The sequence below is a fragment of the Trachinotus anak genome, unplaced genomic scaffold (genome assembly GCF_046630095.1).
Source record: "Trachinotus anak isolate AG129_WGS33_773 ecotype Australia unplaced genomic scaffold, CSIRO_AGI_Tana_v1 ptg000019l, whole genome shotgun sequence".
Taxonomy (NCBI): Eukaryota; Metazoa; Chordata; class Actinopteri; order Carangiformes; family Carangidae; genus Trachinotus; species Trachinotus anak.
In genome coordinates, this window is record NW_027273870.1 from 28,987,403 (window position 1) to 29,005,380 (window position 17,978).

At 42.4% G+C, this 17,978-nt stretch overlaps 1 protein-coding gene and 1 long non-coding RNA gene across 2 annotated transcripts in view; both read left to right on the forward strand.

Annotated features, from left to right (window-relative positions):
- The window catches only part of LOC139636012 (malate dehydrogenase, cytoplasmic-like), a 171,774-nt gene that overhangs the window by 71,217 nt on the left and 82,579 nt on the right, over window positions 1–17,978 (forward strand). The window lies entirely within an intron of this gene.
- LOC139637113 (uncharacterized) lies at window positions 2,223–9,430 on the forward strand. The gene is made up of 5 exons (XR_011694531.1): window positions 2,223–4,177; window positions 5,780–5,917; window positions 6,001–6,067; window positions 8,464–8,572; window positions 8,895–9,430. It is a non-coding gene; the product is annotated as an uncharacterized lncRNA (long non-coding RNA).

Sequence of the window (17,978 nt, forward strand, 5' to 3'; positions counted from 1 at the left end):
TTTCTTTGGCTCGCTGATAAAGTGTCTGTTATCTGTCTGTGGCGTCAGGCACAGTGTGCTTCACACATTCACACCCTCTGCAGGCCTTTTCTGCGCCGCTCTCAGGAGTCCCTTCTGCAAAAGCTCTGATAAGATTGTTGAGTTGAGATGGCAGATGGAGAACTGAGGAGTGAAGGTGAGCGGCGCGAAGGCAAAACTGTGGCAAACCTGTAGCTTCTCGAAACATCGACCTTTAACATGTGACGGCACTTTGACTTTCATACGTTCATTATGTTAAGTTGTACAAAAAACATGTCTGAAGAACTGATGAAACACTGAAATCACATCAGGGTGAAAATCCATGATCCAAATTGCTCATTTATCTCTGACCTGAGTTTGATCTTTCAACCAAATCTCAGCCAGATGTTTAACCCTTTGTCACATCTGGCTCACAAACAGCAGCGGTGACAAAAGCATCAAAAAACATCACTAACGTCAGGCTTTTGTCTGCAGTGGAGAAGCATAGAGTCGGCCTTCGCTCCAGTGACTCTGCAGCAGTGTTCTCAGATCTCTGCTACTGACTCAGTGAGTTCAGAGTTATCAGAACCAGGAGACATGATTCACTCAAGCTCCAAAAATAAAGCTGTGTTAACCAGAATTATCCCTCAGGATTTAAAGCCAGGTTTTGTGTGACTGAGCCTTTATCTGTGCCTCATGTAAAGCTCATGTACAGTATGTCTAAGGCCTCGGCTCTCCTTTCAGATTCAGTGTCTTTGTTGGGAAGGATGTTTCACAGTGTTGCACCATCACTTTTCTCTCCCCTTCCTCCCAATGTCACACAGTTCGAGAGAGAGACGGAGGAATCTGCAGCCGCCCCGCATCTGTTCTCCGGCTGCTGTTTGTCTGTTTGTTTTGTTCTCTCCTCCTGTGTATTTAAGCGTCAATTTCTGCCGGCGAGGGACACATGAAAAGAGCCATGGCACGAACAGAAAACAAGCCCTCAGAGACGAGGAGGAGGAGGAGGATGAAATGACAACACGAGGAAGGAAACAAGGCCCGGGAATAAGCTGCGATTAAACCGCAAGACAATCAAACTGCAGAGATGAGAAGGAGAGAGAGAGAGAAAAACAACATACTCAACAATGAAAGCAAATAAAAGAGGCAAACAGGGACTGCTGCGTGTTGGTGAAAAGACCCTGGCGAGGGCAAATTACACCGACTGCCAGCTCTGGATGTCTGGCATCAAAGGGAAGCAGATGAGTTTTGTTGGAAATGGGAACCAGTTCTCTGACTAAATGACACCATCGGACATCACTGTATGAGCCTGAGAGAGAGGGATCAGGGGAAGCAGCAGCAGTGCCACAGTATCCAACAACACCTTCATCACTGCCCTCACTTTACAGGTGAGAGTGGAGACCACGTCTGCACTGATGTAAACGAGTCCAAACAGGCAGCACTTAGGTTCCAGATTCTCCCGCCGGTACTTCTGCTTTCATCTTTTTCCTTCAACCTAACACATGAAATCTGTGAAGATATGATGGAGTCACGGCGTCCTGAGCAGAGAGTCACGCCCCTAAACGTGTGAGTTTCTCAGGTCTCTGTTTCGGTAACTGGTCTGGGAACACGTGCATGTTTGTGTGTGTTGCACTAATGTGCATTGAGCTCTCAGGGCCACCATACTTTTTTGGCAAATGGATTAGACTCAAATATGAGTGTAGGGAGGTCAATTACACCTAACGGCCTAACATCTGCTGTCATATGTAATATTATCATATAATCAAACGTGTATTATTAACACAAAATGAATATTTCATTTTTGAAATATCACTGTTATCATCAGTACTGGAGTATCACAACATCTGTGCTCAGACCCTACGTAACCTCTGCATCACTGATCAAACACATGAGGATTACAAATATTCCATTGAACTTTTTTTTCATTGCTATGGAAACATGTTTTTAGTTTTAAAAAAAGGAGAAAGCTGAAAACAAAGTTTCGTGACCAGGAGACTGAAACTAAAGCTCTGATTGGCTGAAGCTCCACAGTTTCAGTATTTTTCTTGATTTTAGAAGAGTGTTGCCTAATTAGCTTAAAATGAGCTAATATCATTAAAGGCCGTACCGGAGCTGTAAAAAGGACACAGTTTATCTAAATGTGCAGCTTATGAATAAATTTCTCCGCTGCGTGTCGTCTCTCTTGTGCCTCATCAGTATCTGTGGGGGGGGGGTTGGTGGGGGGGGCAGCTCTCGGGTCCACCGCTCCCTGGTTTTTGTGTTGTTCCGGTCCAGCGGCTCCCTGACATCCTGACACCGAGGCTTTTATGACAGATGAAGACTTTTTAACTGCCTGTGTGTGGAGGCAGTGGACTGGCTCCTCTTAATTAGTACTTTGTCTCTGCTTAGAAATGACCTTTTCTCTCCTGCACTTTGGATAAATTGACTCCCACTTCACTGCTGTGTGTTCTCTGTGTTTTACATGGCTGCTGGTGCGTGGCTCTCCTCTGGGTGCTGCAGGGCCTCATGGAGTCAGGGTTCAGCTGATGTGTTGCTGTGTCCATGTATCAGAGCTCAATGGAGGCTCCTCTCTGAGCAGTAAGTGTATGAATGTATGTTCACATAGATCTTGTAAAAAACCAAAGTGAGGATCAGTTTTGGTTTTTACATGTGACTGTGGTGTCGTTTATTTTTACTCCTGATTGTATTTAGGCTTCAAACATCATAAAGTGGAATCATTAGTGAAGATGATCCCGCTGAACAAAACCTGTCAGGATCAGAAACTGTTGCTGATTTTCTGTAATAATCCAAAAACCAATGTAAAGATCCCACTGACTTTTTGTTGAGAGAATTTGTTATAAACCAAAATATTGACACTGGATAAAAAGTTAAGGGATCATCATTTCCTCATGTGAGGACATGAGGAAATGATCATGGCAATTCATCCCATGGCTGTTGAGACATTAAACTTGCGTGAGAGGAAGAGTCAGGGGGGCACCAAAGTCATCAGGATTCGTCCTCTGGGGGACATGAACGGAAATCCATCTGAGACATTTCCCTCAGGATCAAAGTGGTGGACTGACAAACTGACCATGTGACAGCCCAGCGTTGCCTGGTGCTCGTTCTCGTGCTCTGAGGCTTAGCAGCCGCTTCACCAGTGAGTAATGACCCTGCAGCGATGACTAATGCGTCCAAAAATGACAACACACACTCGCAGTGTTTTCCAGGCTCTACCGCGGTTTTCCCGCTCGGAGACCCTCTACAACCATCGCCTCCTCCATTTGGAGAATCAGAGATGACCTTTGCATGAATAAAGTCAAAGAGGATTAACGCAGAAGAGACCTTCGCAATGTCGGCCGAGGGGAGAAGCGGGTGAATCCTCCTTTGGAACGTGGCTTGAGTGTCGATGTCTCAGCCGCCCGAAGGCCGCGCTGTGTGTATTTGAGCATGTGATGTGTTTGCAGGAAAACAACAGAGGAAACAGAAGCTGGTGTTTTATGCAGATTTAAATATGAGGCGTGTTCTAATCCCGCTCTGAGGAAAGCAGCTCAGGTGCTGTCAGTCTTTCACTGGGGCTGATGTCTCTGGTTAATATCCTTATCTGATCTGTGTTGTGCGTTTTCTAATCCATATGTTACAAGATGTACAAACACAGAATCCATCTGTGTAAGTAAAAGACCTGTCCATCACACTCCCGGGATTAGAACACTTTACATTAGCTGCCTTTCTGTACTTGTTCAGCACAGCGTGATGGCGGCTGTCAGGATTAATGGGATCTCATTTTGTCATTATTACCTGTACGGTACCTGTCAGGATCATCTGGAGCTGATACACCTTCTCTCTTAAAAGGCTGAGATTAAACTAAAGGAGCTGTTTGTAAGTGTTGCTATTGCTACATAGAGTTAACATTAGCATCAGCAGCTGTTTTCTTACCAGCCCAAAGGGAAATGCTGTGAGTTCATCACCCTTTACTGACCAGCAGCTGTCTCCAGACGTCGAAGGCAACGCTTTGGTTTTGCTTATATTTCTTTCACTTCTTTTTTTCCACTGAAGTTAGCATGCTAACCAGCTAGCACCAACTGGTCAGAGTGTCTCGCCACTTTCGCCACCAGCATCCGGTCTGCCCTGAAGGCGTAGTGGTGTTCAGAAGGCGTACGCTAACGAAAACTCTTCTAATATAAATGCAACGATGGCTGAAGCTCTGGTAAGTAAACAGCTGTTAATGCTAACGTTAGCTATGTAGCAAAACTCACAAATAGCTTCTTTAAAAGGACAATTCTTTCAATATAAAAGTATTTTAGCTGGTTAGAAAATCAAAAACCACAGAAAACACTTGTTTCTGACATTCATGTGCTCACCAAGAGCTGCCTGCCTTCGTCGCCATGGTTACTATAATAATGCTTCATGTCTTGGTTAGGTTCAGGAAAAGATGGAATTAAAGTTAAAATAAGTTCCTCCTCAACATTAGACCATCTCTGTTGTCATGGTTACAATGATAACAGTGAACGGTCATGGACAATAGAAACAACATAAACTGCTCCTGTCACATGGGAATCGAACACCGCTCTCCTGGGTCATATTCATCCATCCACCCCAACCTCCTCCTGACGTGGACTTTGTCGCTCTATAAACTACGTCACCGCACTTTTCCCTTTGCTCCTGTCATCGTTACTACGACCACTAGATGTCGCCTAGCAACAGAACCTAACTATGGGTCATAGTGACCTGCTGACAGACGACCTGTTGTCTCTTTATCATTATTTATTTGCTAAGTTGGTTTCTGTTGTATTTTGTTGCAGTTTGCCTTTTTCTATGCACCAACTTTTTCACCTCAGCAAAAAGTTTTTTTGTTTTTTTTTATGTTGAAATTGAAAACAGGTGAAGTAAAAGTAAACCCACCTACAGTCAGTCTGTGGCATGAACAGATCAATTCTGTTCAGAATAATAATAATTCTGTTTTTAGCTGTTTTAACTTCTCTGTGTTTGCTCTGCAGCTCTAGAAGCTGCCTGAGGAGAAACAACATGACCCACAAATTAGTAAAAACCACAGTTGTGTTTGGGACCCCGCTCCTCTCTCTGCAGACTGGGGGCCATCGCTGAAAAATGTTTCCAAGATCACTTACCAGAAAAACAAAAGGGGGAAAGAGAACTGTGGTGCGGGCAGGCCACAGCCCTGAGGATTATTCTCCTAAAGTTACATGGATTAGCAGCAGCCCAACCTTTGACTCCCGTTAGGGACGACTTGACTTCTGGCTCTGTTCAGGTGGGGAGGGGCCTCTCAGTCATTATTATGGTATGTTCACATGAGTCAGAGCGGGACCATAGGTGGTGTCTATATGGGCCCTACAGGGTGGCTCCTGTAGGGCCTGACGGGACCTGACGCCATACTGGAGGACACAGTAGTGGAGAGAAGACCTGGTTGGAAATTTAACAACATATTTAAAACTTGTTTCCGTGAATGTCACTATTGTCCTGTGAAAACTATGCATCTCAGTTTTTTTTTTTCATTTCCTGACAGTGAATTATTTAGATAATCTAGAGCTTTTAAATGGTTTATTTATGCAATATGTTTTTCTAATAATCATAAAAAGCTATAAAGTCTAAGTTGGGTGGTGCAGTGGTTTCCTCCTGGTCCTCTGGCCTCCTCCCACAATCCAAAAACATGCAGGTTAATTGATGACTGTAAAAACCTCATAGCTGTGAATGTGAATGGTTGTTTCCAAGTTTCCTAGAAATTTGTTAACAAAAATGTACTAAAACTTTATTTAAAGGAATTATATTTTGATATGAGCTTTCTTTTCAACAGTGAGATAAGAGGATCCACATCAGCCTCATGTCTGTGTTTGGTCGGGAGCAGGAGCCAGGAGCTGGTTAGCTTAGCTTCACATAAAGAGTGGATGCAGGGGGGCACAGCCTGACTCTCTAACAGTCACAGATCACTGTGGTGTGTATCTTGTGTTTAATCTATATAAAACAGTTATAATCTGTGGTTTTCGATTGAGTAACATGTTAAATATCTTGTTGCAGAGATGGTGCCTTCAGGGACAGAAGAATCCAACAGAAACATGTTACCAAGTGAACTTCAGAGGTGTTGGTGGGTGTATTTATTTTAACTATAGATGGAGCTATGATGACACAATAATCCACAATATTATATATTAATATATTCAATCTTTTCATCTCACTCTTGTAGAGAAAGTAAACCACAGAAAATATTGTATTATAAATTAAAAACTAATCGCTGAATGTAACTAAATTTCACTGGTTTTAACTTGAACATTTGAGGTGTAGATCATCAGATCGATGCTGACTGGGTCTCCTCAGCTCAGTGAGTGTTTCTCCTCATTCAGAAGCAGAAAGGCAGCGACCGTCGCTCATCACACACATTTTCTTTTCTGAGCTCATACCTCTGACTTCAGGATCTGAGAGTTTCAACTCCTTGTATTCAGTCAACAGAAGTGGAGTAAGAATAGCAAACAGAAATGATGTGTGTGTATGTGTGTGTGTGTGTGCGCTCAGTTCTCATGTTAAGTCCCTGCAGATCTCCCAAATACCCATGCACATGTGTATAGAAACAATTTACAAAGCCCTGTGTAATCTTCCTTTTTACGGCGCTCTTAGTTTCATCTGCAGGGGATTACTGTACCACTTTTTTTGTGTGGAATCTGCAAAAGGAGGAGGGACATACAAAATGGCGGAAAAAGGAAAACAAATTGTAGCGTAATCTCTGCAGAGAAAGGACGGCTGAGTGAGGGAGTCCCCCAGACCCTCCATCTTTTTTTGGGCCAGAAAATCCCATAATCCTCCATGTTTGATGTCTCAAAGCTAATGGCGTTTATTAGGACAGCCCAAAAGGCGCTTTGTCCGCGGCGCGGTTGCCGTTGAGGTTTTGAATGACATTGCAGGGAGAGAGCCGGTAACTTTAGCTTAATCTGGGCTTATCCGGCCCCGATGCATGCACAGGTGTGTGGCCCTTAAGCTCAGAGGAGGCCGGGTTCTCCTGTGCGAGCCAAAGATCAATCCTGCTCCAGGGGCCGAAGAGGTCCGGAGGAACAAACACTGCACCTTTAACCCGGGAGGTTTTATCCTCCTCATGAACCCAGCGGCCTATTATCACATTTTAATTAAATGACTGCTCCCCTTCCCTCCGTCAGCTCAATGAGATATGGAAAAACCTTTTCCTGCTGAATCAGTTTACATTTCATGAGGCAGGTCGTGCAGGTCCAGTTGCATATACTCACCTGGAGGATTTTTGTTTTGGCCTCTGTGTTCACCCCAAAGCCTCCTGCTTGTGCTTTGGCCCTGAATCCTCTCAGCTCTTATTTATGTATTTGATATTATTCAGTAGAAGTGTGTTCTCGTAACCTTATCTTAATGCTGCGTTGTTAGAGTTCTGACTAACTGTAAGACAATTTGGCACAAACACAGCTCTGATATAGTTGCACCACCTGATGGATTTAAATCCAAGTTTCACTCTCTTTTAGCTCTGGTTTGGTCCCCCCCCCCCCCCCCCCCCCCCCCCCCCCCCCCCACAGAGACAGCTCCTGGTGAGAAAGGGATGAGGTTTGATGCTGAACTCGTAACGTTTCTTTTAGACTAGTACGTAAACATCTGTTGATGCTAATGTTGGCTATGTAGCAACAGCAAAACGTTGAAATAGCAACTTTAACTGCAGCGGTGTCGGATCAGAATACACTCAGAATTTTTAAAAGTGGTGTATTATTATATAACCAGATTCTGGGTTTTCATCTCTTTGCACCTGCAGCACCTCAGCGTTGCCAGAATCACTTTTAATTTTCTGATTTGCCGTTGAGGTTGGAGATCGTAGGCAGCTCAGCCTGTGCAGGTGGTTCAATATGAACATTAAATCTATCTGACGAGGAAAACGTAACACCAGGCATCCATCAGAACATGCTGCTAATATTTAAAGGGAGTTGATTTTGAAGGTGGAGAAGGTGTTTGATCAGATATAGGATCTTAAGAATTAATATGACGAGAACCAAACTGTCTGTTTCCTTTTTTCTCTCAATTTTGTTCATTTCAAAGAAACACTAACTTGTATTTTTAATTGTAATTTCACTGTGACTGTGGCTCCTGTTGTATGTATGATGTGCTGTGTTATCGTATAAAGGCTGACACTACGACCCAACCTCCAACCAAACTGCTGGTTTGTCTGAGATTAAACACTGACCTCAGATAAAACTCTTAATTTCAGATTAATCTCTGTGTTGTGACCAATGAGCCAAAATCTATAATCTTTTAACCTTTGAGGTTTTTTTCCCTCAATTTTAAGACACAAAAATTCAGTAAATGAGCTCCACACCTGCTTCATACCTGTCTCACGCTTACGACCAACCTATTGGAGGAGAGTGACATTGCTGCTGCCTCTGTATGGTGAAGCCTCTCTGACCGAGGACTGCTGACTCTCTTATTGGATTTGGAAGCCACTCCTTCAATAAAAAGAATGAATTTCCCATAATTCAATAACAGAAATCAAGGCCAGCGGCCCAGTGATCCATAAACACTACGATGATGAGGTCATCTCCCGCTGCACGCCAGCACATGATGCCACGTCGCCGTCAGCTGCAGGGAGGCTCAGGTAAGGACACAAAGTGACATCATGTGTTTAATTTTCACATCTAAATATGGTTCGCTGGAGTAATGAGATATTTTTAGAAACCTTGGGTCGAGGAAAAGATGATGATGTGATTAATTTAATGAGATCAAAATGTATCTCTAAAAGTTTTATCTCTGTTTTGTCCAAGGCCACTGAGATTTTTTTGCATTTTCACACTCCTGGTGTTTTCACAAAAAACAAAACAAAACAAAAAAAAACCTCACGGTGTGTCCAAACCCTGCATTTCACCAATTGCTACCATCATCCTTCAAATAACAAGCTCCATGGTTTTATTTTCCTGCAGGAGGGAGCCTGCCCTCTGTGCCCTGCACTCGCCCTCCCTGTGGATTCATGCGTCCCTTTTTTTTTTTGCTCCGGCCGATGTAGAAAAATGTCTCTGCATCATAAACATTTCACTGTTGCTGTTAAAAACATCTCCCTGTCTCACCTTTGACCTCTCGATGCTGGTGTCACTGGTTTATGACTCAGAGCTTCTTTGTACCATCTTTGGGCAAAGCAGGGTGTCAGTCCATCATCAGCACAGGTGTCGGGACCACCAACAGGGGGCGTCAGCTGGCAGCTTAATGTGTGTCTGCACCGTCCCTCACTGAACAGACACACAACCTGACAGAAGATGGTGACCGACACGAGCAAACACAACACACCAAGATACAGATGTGACTCCACACAGGAGGAACACACAAACACACACAAAAACAAAATGCACAAGTAAATAAAATGAACTAACCATGTTGTGAAACGTGACACAGCCCAGCATGTATCAGTGGTAAACTTGAAAAATTAAATTTGTTCATCAGTTTCCTCAAATTCATCATATTTACCCAATAATAATATAATAATAATAATAATAATAATAATAATAATAATAATAATAATAACAATAATTTTTTTTGGTAAAGCATCTTTAAAAACAGGGTTTAACAAGTGTTTTGAGGTAGTCAAAAGGACTGAAGTAGAGTTACAGAGGGAAGAAAAACAATATATTTTCATATAAATAAGGACAGGTTGATAATAAAAATGAAACAATTCTCACAAAAATCCACAAGTATTTCAATGTGTCTCAGCTCAAAATAAAAAATAAAAATAAAGATCACTTTACCAACCTTCACTGTTTATTGTAGGAGTGAACTACAGCTTCACCGTGTCCCATTAGAGACCTGCAATTAAAAAAGTTCTTATTAACTGTAACCAACTGTATCTGTAAACAATCTTCTCTTAATCTCGACCATATTGTTGTCCTGCAGAAATATTGTAGAAGCAAAGCGAGAAAAAAACAGCCATGAAATGTTTTCTGCAGTTTTGCAGATTTGTCCAATATCAACAGTCTTGTCCGGCTTAGGTTGGAGAAGCAGCTCCGTCTGCCTCCTGCTAGAATATAGTTGTGTTATTTCATATTTCAACAAAAATGTGTCCAAAAAATTGCCTCCACGAACAAGATAACACATTTCCTGAACTGTAATATGTTGTGCACAGTGTGTGTATCATTTCTGCTGAAGCCAACACTTCCTGGTGTGTGTGTGTGTGTGTGTGTGTGTGTGTGTGTGTGTGTGTGAGGAGGAAGGAATGTCGTAGATATTTGTTTGTCATAACAAGATTACTCTCCTGAATCCTGACGTCTCTTCCTCAGACCGGCTGACACCTTCTGTAATCCAGCGCTCGATAAGACTTCAAAGCAACATGTAATTAATAACGTGCTTGACATTATCCACGGCAACGAGCAAATGACCCTTCATTATGAGCCGCGTGTTGTCCCCAGTCATTACTCCATTCAGCGCTTTGCTCTTTAGACTAAGTATGCCTGCAGGGCTGTGCTGTTTTATTACGGAGGACGTGAGGAATATAACTGTCAGTGCTTCCCAGGGGATGAGACGTCAGCATCTAATCAGAGGCAACACGTTACTGTGGTTCTCAGCCACCAGGAACAAACCCTGAGAGAAGGTTCTTTACTGCTCTGTAGGTGCAGAGGTGATGCAACAAGGTGCGAGAGCTGGTGACACCATCAGAGTCCCACTAATCTCAGGGAACAGAGGACTCTGATGTGTTATGGTTTTTATACAGAGGAGGCAGGAGACAAGAATGCTGCATTTGCAAGCTGTGTATATGTGGTGAGGCAGGAACAGACCTCCAGAGGGGGGCTGAACAACAACGAGGACCTGGCCTGTGCCTGCGTTTTTAGGACCTTCACCTGACTGGTGCTGCCAGAGTTGGGACCTGAAGCCATGTTTTTTTCAGCTGCGGCTCTGTGGAGGTCAACGATGGCTGGAAGGTCCAGACTGAAACACTTGAACAACTACTGGAAAAACTCATGACGTTTAGTTCAGGTATTTCTGATTCTTCTTCAGAAGAAGAATCCAACACTGCACTTCAACATTGGTAGTGAAATCTCTCTCTCTCTCCAATAAAAGTATAGCAGATTTCAGGTAAACACTCTGAGAAACCAAATCCTGCAAGGTTGGACGGTGGGTCCAGGTGGGCGGGGCTTGGGGCGTAGCTGAGGGCAGTGACTGCTTTGTTGTGACATCACAAAGTTCCAGAAGTCTTGACAGCTGGTTTTAAGGCTCAGTTTCTGAATACAGGCTGTGTGCATTTCTCTGTGGACTGAGGCTTTGATACTTTCACAGTATTAATATAGAACCTAGACCTGCTTTATAATCACAAACACATGGACATCTACCTTTAGACTGTGTGGAGCTTTAACAAATAAATATCTGACTCTACTATGATACCAGTATGTCTTTGTTTTGTGGATGAAGCAATAGACAAATTGCAGTTTCTGCTGTTGTTGCTCCTCCTGAACCATCATGAAGTCAGTCATCCATGTTTTAGAGAGAGCGCACTGCAAATAATCAACTAATCAGCCACTTGATTAGATATTGATTCAGTCAGTTTAGGGATTTTTTCTTTTTTAACAGGTTGTTTTTTCACGGACGTAGAAATACTATGTGTGGATAGTTTGTGGTTTTATTGACTTCTGCTGCATTAACCTGAGCTGCATTGAAATTATTTCTGAGGAAACCTGAAGCTTGAACACTGGACACCAGTTGACGACGTTCACATTGTGTTTTGGTAAATGACCAAGGCCGGGCCTTGTGTGTTCCAAACAGGTGCAGTGAGCGAGTTGCCCTGCGATGTGCTCCTAATGTGCTGTGCTAATTGCAGCCTTTTATACTAAATCAGACTCCTGCTCCGCTGCTTTTTGATGTGACTACACTCATTTCTCTCTCCATCGAGCCCTGGCTCCAGCCATGCGTGGCTCACTGTTTCCCTGCGAGCCTTTGATAGCGGCGCAGTAGCGTTAATTGTTTTGTACTGTTTGGCGGCCACTCCCTGTAGGTGGGCTCCATAATCTATACCGACACCAGAGATAGACTCCTCTGTGATGTCAAGGCCCCCTGCTCTGAGAAAATTGGTAATTAGGGGACTGGCGTTCAGAGGAAAAGATGACTCTCATTTGTGTTTCTGTTTGATGGAACAGAGGAGCTTCAGAGACGTTTGGTTCAAAGTTTTATCATCAACTCCTACATTTACTGTCAGAGCTCTGATCCTCATAATGTGGTCGATATAAGAAAATAAAGTTTTTTTCCTGCTTTGTCTTGTTGCTTTTGATTTTCTACTGAAGCACTTTCAGTTTTCTTGGTCTGTTGTGCAACAGTAGCTAATGATGATAAGAAACTTTAACTTTTTAATCTGTTCTGAATCTGATGTCTCAAAGTCTGATAATTCAAAGAGTCCTGTAGAAGTGTTTGTGGATCATAAGTTTTTTGATTAGTTTTTTTTGCATCACTAGCTCCCATTGACTTTAACCTTCTTTTGAACATTGCAAAAAAAAAAATACAGATACATGAAACACATCATTTCCTGGGTGGCAGGAATAAGATGAACAAGCTTTTTTTTTTTGGAAAATATGTTTACATTGTGTTAAAGGAACCCTGTGAGGTTTCACACCTCCAGTAGCACTATGAAGTAGGGCTGCAACTAAACAGACTGTTGTCACTGTCAATTAATCTGATCAATTAATCTGACTAATCCAAACACTCCCACGGACCAGTAGAGGTTCATCATATTTTTATTTCTGGTTAATTGATTAAAGGTCCATGTGTTTGTGATTATAAAGCAGGTCTAGGTTCTATATTAATACTGTGAAAGTATCAAAGCCTCAGTCCACAGAGAAATGCACACAGCCTGTATTCAGAAACTGAGCCTTAAAACCAGCCGTCAAGACTTCTGGAACTTTGTGATGTCACAAAAGAGCAGTCATCGCCTTCGGCCATGCCTCAAGCCCCACCCACCTGGACCCACATCCAACCTTGCAGGATTTGGTGAGTGTTTACCTGAAATCTGCTATATTTTTATTGGATCATTCAGAAAACTTTCAGCCAATCAGAAGAGAGGCTCAGATCCTCTCCTCTGATTGGCTGACGGACCTGACTAGAGCTCCAGAGAGAAGCCTGAGAGAGGAGATGTAAAACTACACTGAGATGGTTTTTGGTTCTTAAAACCACAGATATGTCTTCTGATGGAGATCAACATTTCAAATGGAACACACAAAAAGTGTGAAATATGGGACCTTTAATTATTTGGTCAGTACAATAAAAATTCCCGAAGCCCAAGGCAATGTTAGATGTCTTGTTTTGTTTAGCAACAATAATGTTGTAAAAGAGAGAAAAGCAGCAATGGAGAAACTGGAAACAGATTCAGATTCAATATTTTGTTAAATTATGTTTTATAATTGAGGAAGGAAGGAAGAAAAGAAAACCTCACATGTACATTTAATTACTGTGGATATCTCTGGGTAAAGGCATAATATACAAGACAACAGTCACACGTCTCACTTTGTTGTTGTAAACAGTGAAATGAGTTTGAATTGTGAGCAGCCACAATGAGAAACGGGAATTCACTGCAGGTCCTCAACAGGTTGTTAGCACATCCCCGAGGCACTGAGGCGCAGGCCTGTCCTGGAGGAGAGGAGGGTCCAGGTGAGCCTCCTCCTCGTGATCACTGGCATGTTAGAATCAGTTTAATTGGGCTCTGTTTGATTTTCACCGACAACAGCCACAGCGCCCCTCCACCTCCACCACCTCCAGCTCCAAACACTCCCACAGACCAGCAGAGAGAAAAATACTCTCCTCCCCCAAACTTAATGGCAGAGCGGTGACTCGTCAGAGTTGACAGTGACCTCGCTGTCGGAGGGAGGCAAACGGCTCAGAAACTCCTTTGAAGTGCCAGCGACTCCCCTTTGGTCTGCTTCTTTAAAGAGCCACATTTTTGTCTTTGTGGACGAGCAGCTTCAAAACAGACACCTGCAGCCTGCGAGCTGCTGCTCCACTCTGCTTTTAAAACCACAGGCCACTTTTCTGGTGTGGGATTATTACTTGTCTTATAAATATGCTGTAAATTAATTTGGTGCACTACATAAGAGTGATTTCTCACACATATTGTTCAAGTTTTTCTTTTCTAAAACTACCAGGATAAAAAAATGAAAACCTGCAGATTAGCTGGTGGACAACAGGAAGTGCTCGTCTGTTGTCCTGCAGGAGGAGAATTACCTGTGGTGGTGTTTTAATATTGGACAGAGGGAATGAGCTGAAACACCTGGTGTGGACGCTTTCTTTTTCTTTTCCTTTTTGCATGAAAACAACATTTCACATTGTATAGCTTGAGATGCTAATTTAGCAAAGTCTTTGCTAACTGACCATTAGCAACCCTGTGAGTGGGGAGAGCTGTTTCTTCTGTGCATCTTTTGTAAAGTGCATCATTTTAAACAATCATAAAGCAGACATTTAAATCAAATGGAGGGCACTAACCTTTGGTTGTAGGCTACTTTTCATGATGCATTGTGGGATACTACTGGGTATATTAATTCTCACTATACATTCAAACAGCACTACAAAATGGTGAAGTCACTCTGTGGTGGACTATATAAATGGTGCGGTGAGTGGTTTCAGACACAGGCTGTGCGGTGAGTCCGCTGCCTCTCACACCTTCACAGGGGTTTCCACTCGTTTCACTGATCAGACCTCGGCTCTGGGCTACAGGTGTGAAGACTTTGACTGATTGACACTGACCCTTTACCTACCTGTTAGAGTTGCAGCACCTGTGTGAGGCTGGGAAAACCTTTACCTTCATGATTTTTAGCAGTGCATGAACTTTGGTGACTTCACATATTTCCAGCACACCTCTCACCTCTGGTCTAATCAGCCAGAACAGGTGAGAACACCTGTGTGGGTGTGCAGGCTGTTAAAGGATTCATTTTAATGTATGATTACAGATATTCATGTAGTAAATATATGATTGATATATATATGATTTCTTAGATGCCTCATCCTGCTTTAAGTGTTTACTCAGTGACTGTGTGTTTCCATCCATGTTGTACAAACTCATACTTTAATATACTACATTTAAATCTGAATATAATTCTGGTTTATGAGGAGCTGCTGACAGAAACAGCACAGCAACAAAGTGCGTAACTCCTGAGATGTAAATTACTTTTTAAGTACATCACATACTTTGACTTTAACTTTTTAAATCCATCCAGTGACCATCCAATTTATGGTCATTATTATTTCCATGGCTGCCCTGCCGCTAATTGGAGTGGTTTGTTTCCATAAAATGATGATAAAAAGAGCAGGGAGGGGTGCTACCAGCTCATCGATGCGTTATGCTCGCTGGACATTTTTCCATTTAAAGAGGCCAATTAGGACTGCAGACCTCCCCGCTCATCACATGCCGATCGGGTCGAGGGCACAAACAAACACACCCAGGACCCTATTATCCTCCTGCACTCTTCAAAAGCACTGAAGCAATTTCTGCCCTTAAAGTGATACTCCACCTCAAATCTATTGAGTATCAAACCCTCGAACCCTGCAGGCTTAGAGTGTTTGATAAAAGCTTTGTACTCTTGATTTCATTGGTTCCACCTGAAAAAAGTTTCAAAATGTCCCATAAACCTTCTCAAATCTGTCCTCTGCTGCTCTCTGTGTGATCAATATGTTCCTAACCCCCCCTGTGAATGATGAAATACACTTTTTACATTTCAGTCTTCATACACAACCCTCTAAGTTCACGTACTGGACATGAAGACTCAAACAAACATCTCCATGGACTCGTTCTTTTGGTCTTCATAATGCTTCCCTCTTGACTTTCTACTTTGCACTTGGCCTCATTTGAAATGGGGTAAAAATTCAAAAGCTGTAACACAAACTGAAATTAAGCGTCAGATGAAATGAACTTTCTAAAATAACTGCAATTTAAGTCCTGCCCACAAATGGTTGGTTTGTAGTTACGTTTGCAAACTGCAGCAGTTTACCAGGTCGAGACTGCTGGTGTTTCAACGTATCTAGGGAAAAAAAAGTATATATTTTTTGCTAATAATGCATTTAGATGAATAATAACACATGTTTACATCACAATTAGCATCCTGGTTATAACTATTATTATTAGTAGTATTATGGTAGAGCATCTGAGATTCAAGCAGAGCGGTAAATGCTATAATAAATGAACTAACTTTGGTTCACCCTCAACAGAATCTTGACACAGACACACTAACAACAAAAGCCAATTATAGTTTCATATAAAAATCATAGTATATTATACAACAAAAATCTCCTAATATCATGTTGTGTATAAACCTTTGATAATGAAGTTGTGGCCAGTTACAGCTTGATTTTCACAGATTAATGTTATAGACAACACCGAAGACAATACAGAAGTGTTTATGATGATGATGATTTCTCCTCCCCTCAAATAATTGTACTGTGGACAGAAGAGCAGTGCAAGAAACCAGAGAGAGGCACAAAGTTATTTTGAGGGAATTCCAGGTTCAGACCCCCCCCCCCCCCCCCCCCCCGTGTTGTGGAATCTGCCCCAAATGAAAGCACATACTTCTGCTGGGGACCTGGGGGCCATGCAGGCTGGGCATCGGGGTGTTTCGTGCCGCCCCGTCAGTTGGTGTTCATGAAGCAGTTTGACGGCAGATCAAAGGGGTTTCTCTCCCAGAGCTGGAGTCCGGAGGGCCGGACAGACAGACTCCTCCGCCTCAGCTGACGATCGAACCGTCAGGCGGAGCTGAGCGTCCTGTCTGTCCGCTGCACCGCTGAGATAGCTGCTGGAGGTGGACACGGGAACAATCTGCTCTCTCACTTTGACCTTTTCCTCATGGCAGGTGATAGCTGCACGAAACATACAACATATATTTGAACAAATTATATTGTTTGGTGGAAAAGGGGCCTGGGATCAGCTCGTTTCCAAAAGGAGATAAAAACATGCTTTAAAACTGCGTTTGTGTCAGAACCTTACAGAACTGAAATGAGCAGTAAAATAAATTTAATCTGGATTTCAAGGCAATGTTATTCAAGACTTTTAATCTGAAATACCCATATTGTCACTTGTAGCAGAGAGGAACATGTGCAGCTCTCCAGCTGAGTGTGGATTATACAGTGACAGTCAGGGGTCAACTATCTCAACCCAGTGCAGCAAAATATCTATTTTAATATTGTTCAATATCAAACCAGGTAAAACTCCTGAATTTCTGAGTAAAAACAAATATATTTATTTAAGGTAAAAGACAAACAAAACCACCAGACCAAATGAAATAATAAACCTCTCTGGAAAGGCACATATCAGCTAGCTAGTTTTAGAAAACATTGGTTAGCTAAACTGTAACTGACGCTTAAGTTAGAAACTAGCTACCATTAGTTAGCTACACTGTAACTTTAGGCTAAAGTTAGAAAGTAGAAAGTTATGTATCGTCAAGATTGACGCAACAGTAAGGCTGTAGGCCAGACCGTCTCATTTTCGTTTGGACACGCCTTCGTAGACTGTGTCGTCAAAAGTTGCGGCCCTTGAATTGGGACACAGTTAATATTACTGTGATCACTATTGAAGTTTAGCAAATCAGCAGGCTAACACCACGTAATTAGCACAACAAAGCAAAGTAAAGCTAACGCTTATAGTCGTGTCATTCGTTTTCCAGGCGTTTGGTCATAGATCAAATTGTTAGCTAGATAAAAATCTATAATTTATTATTATTTAAAAAGTTATTACAATTTATCCTGAGGGAAACGTGAACATCTGAAGCTAATTTCATGACAAATCATCCAAAAAGTGGTGAGATATTTCACAAGATAAGTGAAAACTTTGACCTCGTGGAAAAAACGGGATCACCAAGGGTCAGGAGGATTCATCCTCTGGGGAAGATGAATGTTCTTGTATTTAAAGTAAGTAAAATCCAAAATTTCTTCTGTGCTTTAAAAAGCTCAGGAACCTGGACTCTCCAACACCACGTCTCTCTGTCCCTTGTCTCTTGGTTTTCCTTTGGTATTGAACACATGAGCATGTTGGTGTGTGCAGTGTATCCACATCACCGTTG